This window comes from Elephantulus edwardii, unplaced genomic scaffold, assembly GCF_000299155.1.
Source record: "Elephantulus edwardii isolate Elephantulus edwardi_28Jun2011 unplaced genomic scaffold, EleEdw1.0 scaffold00375, whole genome shotgun sequence".
Classification (NCBI taxonomy): Eukaryota; Metazoa; Chordata; class Mammalia; order Macroscelidea; family Macroscelididae; genus Elephantulus; species Elephantulus edwardii.
This window is the reverse complement of record NW_006400125.1, coordinates 1,351,034-1,361,329: the sequence shown is the minus strand read 5'-3', so window position 1 is coordinate 1,361,329 and position 10,296 is coordinate 1,351,034. Positions and strand designations below refer to the sequence as shown.

Genomic DNA, 10,296 nt, shown 5'->3' with positions numbered 1-10,296 from the left:
GTGCACCCTGACCACTTAGCAGAGTCCATGAAAAATGAAACCACCCTCAATCACAAGGGTTACAGAGGGCCTGCGATAATGTCTGCGTCAATGGCTTAAGCACTATAGATACTGTGAGAAGGCAGGATGGGGAGAGATTTACCCTGGGCTTGCTGTGCACTGAAGCCTAATCAGTGGTACCTAACCACAATTAGGTTACCTGACTCATTATCTCCATGAATAACTAAATCCTTTGCCTTAAGACTGGATGGTGTCTGGATACCGTTACTCTGCACTATGATCAAGGATTCCACAGAAGAATCGTGTTCAAACGGGAGAAAACCTAGAACCGAATATTGAAGCTGCGAACTCGAAACTTTCCAGCGCCCTGCAGGGGGTGGTTTGTGTGAATGAATGACTTGAAAAATTTCTGTGAGATAATCTTTAAACATGAAACCAAAACTATCCTAGGAAGTTTCCTTAAGAAATCACGATAGCCCTTTCTTCAAAGATAGTGCTGAAAGCGAAGAAGGAAGCCCCTACCCTTCCCAAAACTGAAGCCAAAGCAAGGGCATTGCAGGCCAAGAAGGCATCTTGAAGGGCAGCCACAGCCAAAAAAAAAGAAGATCCACACTTCACCCACCTTCCGGCGGCCTAAGACACAGAGACTCTGAAGGCAGCCCAAATACCCCCGAAAGAGCACCCCCAGGAGAAACAAGCTTGACCACTAGGTCATCATCAAGTTTCCCCTGACCACTGAGTCAGCCATGAAGAAGATAGAAGAGAACACATCTGTGCTCTTTGTGGATGTCAAGGCCAACAAGCACCAAATTAAACAAGCCGTAAAGAAGCTCTATGACATCGATATGGCCAAGGTCAACACCTTGACTAGGCCTGATGGAAAGAAGGCCTCTGTTCAACTTGCTCCTGACTATGCTGCTTTGGATGTTGCCAACAAAATTAGGATCATCGAAACTTGAGTCCAGCTGGCTAATTCTAAGTACAAATTTTTTCTCACCAAAAAAAGGCAAAGAAATCATGATGGCATAAACTATTCCATGTGTACACTAGATTATATGAAGAAAAATGTATCACCAGGTGTGACGGAAGGTTCATTAACAACCTGTATGCAGACAGCATAACTTTGCAGAATGTAAAGAAGACTTGAAACACTTGCTGCAGAAGATAGACAGGAAGAATACAGTCTTCAATATGGATCACGTCTCCACAGCAAGGAAACAAAAATTCTCAACATGGGACCAACAAGTAAACATCGTGACAGATGGAGAAAAGACTGAACTTGTCAAGAGATTTAATTTTCTTTGGATCCACAGTCAACATCAACGGTAACAGCAGTGAGGACATCAGAAGACATATTACACTGGGAAAAAATCTACTGCCAAGAATCTCTAAAGAGTGCCAAAGAGAAAGGATGACCTTTAAAAACTAAAGGATGTTAAAAACCCAAACCACTGATATATGCCTGATCTAAACCACGATCTTTCCTCTTACTTCCTAGGCATCTGAAAATTGGACACTGAATAAGGAGAATAAGACAAAAGAAGAACTGATGCTGTTGAGTGTCGTTCTGGAATACCGACTATCTCATAAACTGCCAAAGAACAAACAAGCACTTCTCGGAGGCAGTGTGACCACAGAGATGCAAGGATGATTAAACTTTGTCTCACATACTTAGGACGTGCTGTCGGGAGGAGCCAGCCCTTTGTAAAAAGACATCACGCGGAAAAAGGTGAGGTTCACAGGAAGGCAGGAAGACCCTCAACAAGGGGCTCTGACAGAGTTAACCGTAACAGCGGTCCCGAACGTGACAGAGGCTATGAGGATGGTGCAGGACAGGTCGAGTGTCAGGTTCTCGGGGGCCCTCGGATTTGCAGCTGACTCAGTGGCATCTCCCAAACAACAGCATTCTACTATTTAAGGAGTACAGTCCCCATGACTATTACACTCTTTCAAGAACTGTCTATATTAATGAGAGCAACCAACTGGATTACATGGGAAACTTAGGGTCAGTAAGTTTGCAATGATGATGAAAGAGGAATTCAGAAAGGAGGATGTGTACACAGAATATATTCAGTAATTCAGAAAGGAAGATGTGGATATCGACCGCGAATATATTCAATGTCAACAAGTGACTGTTGAAAGCAACTCAGAAGCAATGATTTAAAAAAAAAACAAACAAAACAGTATATAACATGGGAGAGACTAGAGAGCATTATGCTTAGTAAACTCAATGTCATAAGGACAAATACTGCATGTGATCATTATTGTAAAAATAGGAAACTAGTAAGATTTGCATAAAAGCCCAAAGAGTGAAGGGCAAGAGAAAAAGAGTTGCTAAATATCCTTACTCCCTGGTCTCCAAACTCACCAGGATTGTTCAGAAGCGAAGGTTCCCGTGCGTCACATGCTGTCACCTCTCTGCTTCGTTCCCTTAAATTGTTCTGCAGCTCTGCCTCCAATCTCCGATTCTCCAGCTCAGCGTTTGCTGAAACGATCTCATCCTTTTCTGCCATTAAGCCGTCTTCCTTGGATCTCCGATTCTCCAGCTCACTATTTTTTTGGATCTCCATCAAGCTGTCTTCCAGGTCGTTCTCAGCTCTCTTATTCTCTAACTCACCATTTTCAAAAACGACCTCTTCTTGGACTTCCATCAAGTCGTCCTCAGATCCCAGGATCTCCAGATCAGTGTCTACAGAAACGGTCTCTGGAGGATCTTTCTGCCCCTGTGAAGTGGCAACCAATGTAATGAGTATTATGTCTCAATTAAAGGCACATTCAAACGAGAATTTCCTATCCACCCATCTCCTCGGTGTGACGACATCTTTCCCAAGCCCTATGTGAGGCATGCAGGTGGACATCTCTGGACGACCTCACCCTCCCCAATAAGGGTCAGTGCCTAATTGCCAAGCCTTCCGTTAGTCTATACCCTTCACTATGTGAATCCCAATATTAGATATTCTTATCTTTCTAAATATTGAGGAATATATTTAGTGACTAAAAACTGAAGTCGCTGATACACTTTGGCTGTTTCAGTCCTGAAGGAGAAAAGTACTGGCATGTTGCACGCGCGGGATACAGCCTGGAAGGTTCTACTCTGGCCTCAATCACTGTGAGGAGGTATTTATTTAAACAGCACCAAGCACCACAGCAACCTGGGAGTTAAGGATGCTGATGCTGGGGGGCGTAGAGAGGGAGGCAGAGTTAGGGTTTCCATTCTCCCCAAAGCTCAGAAATACTCAGGAAATAATGCGTCCTTGGCAGTCACTGGGGGCAATGATTAAACCCTGTTCTTTGATTGATCTTTCCATATTCTGGCAGCTCACTCATCTCCCTCGGCTTCCCTCCTCTCCGGATGACCATGACACCCTGCCCTGAAGTTTCTCTGTTGTTTCATGGGCTTCTGGAACATTCTAGTAGTCCTGGCTCACCTGCAGTCGCTGATCTGGCTTTATTTCACTTGGACAGGCCTGGGGATCACTGGACAAGACGCTCTGATCATCCGGGCCCTCGGCCTCAGCTTCCTCTTGCATCAGAGCAACTGGGTTTCTACAGAGAAATTCCTTACCACCAATTTGGGTTATGGCCTGGAGGAGGGGAAAGAAAGAAAGGGAAAAAACACTGAAATCATGTTCTCTAATAATTTTATAATTCTGTATATATCTGATCAAGAGATTCTACAGATGAAGTCTAATCAAAAGCTAAGGAAATGGGAAGGACCTGGTGGGGACCTTAACAAAATAAACAAACAAACAAACAAAAAACAAAAAAAAAATGGCAAGGAGGTCCAATGGTGATTCATTTCAGAAAACACGCAGAGAAATGACTGTTGAGAAACAGTGTGAATGTAGACGACTGTGAAATACAATATGAACTCATGGATATAATTCTGATTTTCTTTTTAATTATTTTATCTGTCAAATTGGATCTGACTGGTACAGAGGGAGATCGCCCCTCCTTCACCAGCAGAGGATCTGGTGGATTCGAACTGCACATCTCTGGGAGTGCAGTGCAGCTTCTTGCCACTAGGCCACCAGGGCGCCTGGAATTCACACTTTCTAAAGCCAGGGCGACAGCATGAATTCTTGAAATGATTACTTTGAGTTAATCTTTAAATCTTACGCAAACATGTCCTCAGGTTTTCCTATTGTGACACAAACCTTTGGATTGTTGTTGTTGTTGATTGCCTTTGAGTCGAGTGTGACTCATAGTGACTCTGTGAACAAAAGGCCTGAAGCCTCTCTACAACTATTGGAATTTATCCAGGAGCTTTCACAGGCATGTTATTTAAGAAGTGGATGCCACTCCTGCTTCCCAACCTGTCAAAGAACGTTACTGAGTCGCCTGTGATGCACAGCAGCTCCGAACCCTTCCCTGTCCTGAGCTAGTCTCACTACTTCTGACACACCAACCTCCATCGTCCCAGTTCAAGCCATCTCATCTGTTAGTCTACTCTAAGTGTGTTTTGGCGTATATAGGGCTCTCAAAGACCAGTTACATTTCAGAAGTGGACGGCCAATCCCTCTTCCTAGTCTGTCTTAATTTGGATGTTCACTGTGAGAAGACTATCTGACAGACAAGTATTTTTACCTAGCAAGTGAAAGATATTTAACATTTGGATAGTTAGAACTGTAGAGCTGTATGGAGGGGTTAGCGTGCAACTCATGAGGTTGCAATGGGAATGTTCACCTTTTTGAACACAAAAGCAGCTTGGCACAAGAGAGGGGAACAGGATCACGACCCTCGAGCACGGAGAGGAGGGCCCACTGCAGGTGACAGTGTGGCCTGGACAGAATCAAACTGCAAAAGCCGCTTGAAAGGTTGAACAGGAACCTGGGAGGCCGTGAGCTTATTAAGGGGGAGGGACAATTCTGAAAACCCAGACTGGCCATGTAGAAACCTGAATGTGTACGTTTCTGCTACGTGTCGCACCAAAAACAACAGAAAACCCACTCAACGCATTACTGGAGTTTATTCTTGGCTCACAGCCCCTGGGTCTCTGACTGTGTCTGACTGGAACTCTAGGACTTTCCTGCCAGACACTATTCTAGAACTGTCATTGGACATACGATGCCAACCAAAGTCCACTGAATGTCTCAAACACTGTTTCTTAGCCACTAGCCAGAAGGCGGGAGGTTCAAATCCACCCAGCCACGTCAGGGAAGAAGCTCAGAATCTCCTTGCACAAATATGAAAACCCTGAAGTATTTCTGTGGGATACCTGGAATCACCTGCATCGGGAGTCAACTGGGTGGCACAAAGTGACCACACCCCGCTCCTGACGTCCCTTCCTCCATCAGCGGGACTTCTGGAGTCCACCTGAACGCATTTTACTTTCTCACTGACCACAAAGAACTAGACCCACGGCCATCAGGTAGCTCCCAGCTGGTGGCGGGCCTGCACCAGACTTTTCCCCCGGGGGTGGGGGAAGCCTGGAGCGGATGCGCCCACCTCTGCCCTAGCAGCCCGGCACACAAGGTGCCTTGGGAGGCTCATCCATTTAGGTCTAGCATGTCACCTTGACTTTGACCCTGCCGGTCTTCCCTTTGCACATCCATCACCAGACTGTTTCCCCAGCCCGAGCACTGCTGATTAGTTCAGTGGATCATTCTCCGGGGTGGACAGAGTGCTCATGCACCGCAGACCGTCGAGCAGCATCACTGGCCTCCAGCCACTAGAAGTCAGAAATCGCCATGCGATCAGTACATGTGTCCTCCCACATCTGTCCAGTGGCCCCTGGGGCCAGCATCTCCCTGGCTGTAAAACCAGTCCCTCCCCGGGAAGAAATGCATCACGTTCTTTAAAAAAGAGATATGTGCTGGTTCAGTGGCAAAACATATGGTTGCTAGTAGAAAGGTTGGAGGGTCAATCCTACCAACCACTTCACAGGCAGAGGAAGAGGACACTGTGATTTTGTCAACAACACTGAGGGGCTGTCCTTTCCAGCTCGTCACGTAGAGCTCACACCCCCCTTGAATCCCTTATTTCCCACTCCCAGTTATCTAACCGATCGCAAAGTTCTACGTACCCACGGCACACTGTGCTTGGGATGGCTGAGAAGCGCCTTCAGCTCTCTGTAGCTCTGCACGCCACGCTCCATCACCAAGGTCTGGATGTCCAGTGGTGCAGAAACCAGGAAGTTGGCTATCACCATCTTGTCTACGATCTGTGGCTTGACACGAAGGTCCACGTCCAGCCGTGCACTGTAGAGATTGTAAAGCATGTCCAGTCTCTTCACAAGGTCACGCACCTTCTGGATCTCCAATTCTCTCAATCTGACCTGTTTGGGATCGAACTTGTTCTGTTTCCCTTGAGGGCCACTCTCTTGTGGATACACAGTCTGTGGACGTTCCAATCTGAGGCTGTTGGCATGTCTTCCGTGGTGCCACGAGGACCTCAGGTCGATGAGCTCGCTTTGTAGGAAATTTTCCATTATGACTGAGTGAGTTCTCCAAGAAGCCAGTCAGTAGCTTTCACCGATCTGAAGGCGTCTAGTTGGGTGTTGTTTTGAGGTTTTTCACGACTAAGTTCACAGCTGGGTGTAGACGTCTGAGGAGGAGGGGCGAAAAAAAAAGACGAGTCCTGTCAACCCGACTCCGTTTTACTTTCTAGCGTCCTTCTAAGTTCCCCGCTATGTATCAGACCACATTCTTCACCGGTACAGTCTTCAGTACAGACAAACTAAATCTAGGCTACGACCCTTCCAAAGAGCACTCATGCTACAAGCTGTCCAGGCACGAAGTGAAATGAACACAGAAAAGGGCTAGTCACTAACACGCAGCTCCAGCCAAACTGGGTATTGGCTGAAAAATGGAATGAGATCCACACTTTACAGCACATAGAAACACTAAACCAAGAGAGCTCAAGGCTGCCAAAGGAAAAATGGGGGAAACTTTGAAGCGCTTTCTATCTATGGCATAAACAGACTATCAAATATAATCAGCAGAGGAATAACTAGATAATTTGGACCTTCTAAAAATCAGATTCCTGTGCACCTCTGAAAGACTTTCCCAAAAGAATAAAAAGAGAACCTACAGATTGGGGCAAGTATTTGGTCATGAAATACCTAAAAAGAATTCAATATCTAAAGTTTATAGAAAAACCAAGCCCTCAGGAAGAAAACTACAAACATCGCAATTACAAAATGGCCAGAGAACAAGAAAGGACCCTTCACAGAATAAGACATTCAGAAGACCAACAAGCCCATGAAGAAATGCGCCAGAAGGCCTTGGCTGCGACCTGCCGGCGCGAGGAGGAGCGGGCCGGGCGATGCCCAGGAGTTTCCCGGGTGAGAGCACCGAGGCGGCCCGGGCACCGGCGGCGGACACCGAGGCAGCAGCAAGAACTGGAGGATGCGAACTGGAAGGACGAGGACAAACAGGCCAAGATGAAGGAGCAGCCGCAAGGCGAAGGAGAAGCGGCTACCGGAGCAGCTGGAGCGCAAGGAGACAGTGGCTGCTGGAGGAGGAGGACGCAAAGCTCAAGGTGGCGAGGCCCCTCGGGGGGTTGCACCCGGCAAACGCACTGTACCCAGATCCAGGAGACGGTGCGCCCCGGGAGGCTCCAGAGCCAGCCAGGAAGGCCTGGGGCCACGTGGAGGTGCTGCTGGAGGAGAGCAGGAAGCGTGGAGGAGGGCACCATGAAGGCGCGAACTGAGAAGGAGGGCCACGCAGAGGCGCGCACCCTGGGCACCGTGGAAGTGCGCACCACGGAGCATGCCCTCGGAGTGCTCAGCATGGCTGGGGAGGCAGCTGTCCGGCATGCTGAGTGGCGCGTGCGGGCAGCCATCACGACCTTCGAGGAGGTCACTCTCAGACCCCCAACGTACATGCAGCTGTCACAGTTGAAGCAACAGCTCAAGAAGAAATGGATGCGTTCTCCTGACAGCTCCTTGAATCAGCGGGCCTTGCCCTTCAACACCCTTAAGTCAGGGACTCAACCCTCAAGATGGAGTTTGTACCTGATTTTTTAATTGCATTAGGGGTTCAGGTACAAACTCCATCCTGAGGATATTAATGTTGTGCCAAATTCATAGGTTTCACTTGCAAAGCCAAGAAGGAAACTGCTTGCTGAAAGTCTCAGACCTAATGGTAAACGCACATCTTTCTGAAACGAATCTTCATGCACTCTAACTTCTAGACACCCTCCAGACTCAAACCCATCACTCACCTCTTTCAAGTGCCCTGGTCTGTGAACCTTCTGGGATGCTCTTCCAAATGTGACTGAAGCCGGAATGCTCTGCTCTGTCTAAAGCGGAAGATGCTGCCCTCCTGAGAACAGCGTCGTGCTGAGACGTGTGTTCAAGTGTGATTTGAGCTGAAATGCGAACAGCTTATATACTACGTCATCAGCCCATTGTTGATTAGATTTCCCATTAAAATGTCAAGAGAAGTCAGCTGTACTAACTGATCCAATTCATTGGTTTAATCCACTCAACTGCAGTCATGTGACTCATACCAGCCAATGGGACAGAGGTCCCAGAGGATTTCAAGGCTCTGAAGCTGTCAAGGATTTAATCTTAACTGGATCCACCCACCCTTGGTATCAACACCCTTGGTATCAGCAGTCAGGTGATCAAAGGACATGAGGTTGTTATCAGGTGTCCTGGAGTAGACGGGTAGCGGCCCTGTGAACAGCAGATCTGAACCCTGTTCTGTCCTGTGCCATCCTCACACTTCCTGACACACATCCCATCGCAACACTCACCATGTCAATCCACCTGGTCGAGGGTCTTTCTCGCCTTTGCCAGCCTTCCACCCTTCCCAGCATCATGCCTTTCTCCAAGGACTAGCCCCTCCTAGCAACATGCCCTGAAGCAGGTCAGGTGAAATATCATCATCGTTGCCGCCAAAGAACACACTAGCTGCACCCATTCCAAGACATACCCGTTTGTTCTCTTGACAATCCGTGGGATGTTCAGTGCTCTTCTCCTACACCAGAGATCAAAGGCGTCAATTCTTCTCTCACCCTTATTCATTGTCCAGCTCTCAGATGCACAGCAAGTGATCAGAAAGACCATGGCCTGAATCAGATGTGTCTTAGTCCTCAAACTGACATCATTACTCCTCAATAATTTGCAAAGGTCCCTAACTGCAGACTTTCTCAGTATAATACGTCTCCAGATTCCTGACTGCTGGTCACAAGGGTGTTAATTGTGGATCCAAGTAAGATGAAGTTTTCAGCCTTTTCTCCATCTATCATGATGTTGCCTATAGGTCCAGTCGTAAGAATCTTTGTTTTCTTGAGGTTGAGATGCCATCTATATTGAAGGCTGTCTTCTGTGATCTTCCGCAACAGGTGCTTCAAGTCATCCTCACTGCAGCAAGCAAAGTGGTGTCATCTGCGTAACGTGGGTTATTGATGAGTCTCCCTCCAGTCCAGATGCCACATTCCTCTTCATAGTCCAGCTTCTTGAATAATTTGCTCAGCATAAAGATTGCATAGGTATGAGGAGAGAACGAACCCTAAGCACTCCCTTCCCAATTTTAAACCACGCACTGTTCCCCTGGTCTGTTCGCACAACAGCCTCCTGGTCTAGACATAGTTTTGGCATGACCACAATCAAGTGCTCTGGGATTCCTATTCTTCTCAACGTCAGCCTTAACTTGTTAAAATCCACACAGTCCAATGCCTTGGCATAGTCAAGAGCAGTGGCTCTTCTCACCTGGGTGTTTCGAGGGTCGTTCACATTTAGTCTGGCTCCCGTGATGAGACTGTCCGCCCTGGGTCTCGGTTCTCCAGTGTTCTGGAACAGACGTACCAGAAGGGGTTTAGTCGCCTCAACAAGCAGAGGTGCCTCCTCTCCGTCTGTTCTGTTGATGTTGGGTGCTGTCAGGTTGATGACCACATATTCTTGTTGTCAGGAGTCTCGTTGACCAGGACTCCCAGCGACCCTATAGCAGGTCAGAACCTTATCTTGTCCCATGCTCCCTCACTCCCTGCGTGCTCAAGGCCATTGCTGTGTGTGTACGACATTCAGCCCAGAAGTCCGAATCCAGGATGTCAGCTCGCTGTCAGTTCTGTATGAAGATCAACATTCCCTGCAGAAGTTCAAGTGTCTTGGGCTTCCCTGGTGTCAGGGAGTCTCCTGGCTTGGGGACCTACATGGAAACAGATGACAAACCCCCTCTATGCCTGTCGCTTCTTGGTGGTCCCTCTTTCTCCCAGCTGGAATCTTCTCGCCTTTTACCTCACAGAAGATGAAAGATGTTACAGAGCATGTTCTTGTTAGGTGAGATCAAATTGCCTGCAACTCATAGTGACCCCATGTACAGCAGCCCTAAACCCTGCTCTATCCTG

At 47.6% G+C, this 10,296-nt stretch overlaps 1 protein-coding gene and 1 pseudogene across 1 annotated transcript in view; both read left to right on the top strand.

Moving 5' to 3' along the window:
- LOC102873503 (chromosome unknown open reading frame, human C5orf49) overlaps positions 1–10,296 on the top strand; it is a 34,009-nt gene that overhangs the window by 5,869 nt on the left and 17,844 nt on the right. The window lies entirely within an intron of this gene.
- Positions 7,267–10,296, top strand: part of LOC102871080 — an 8,783-nt pseudogene continuing 5,753 nt past the window's right edge.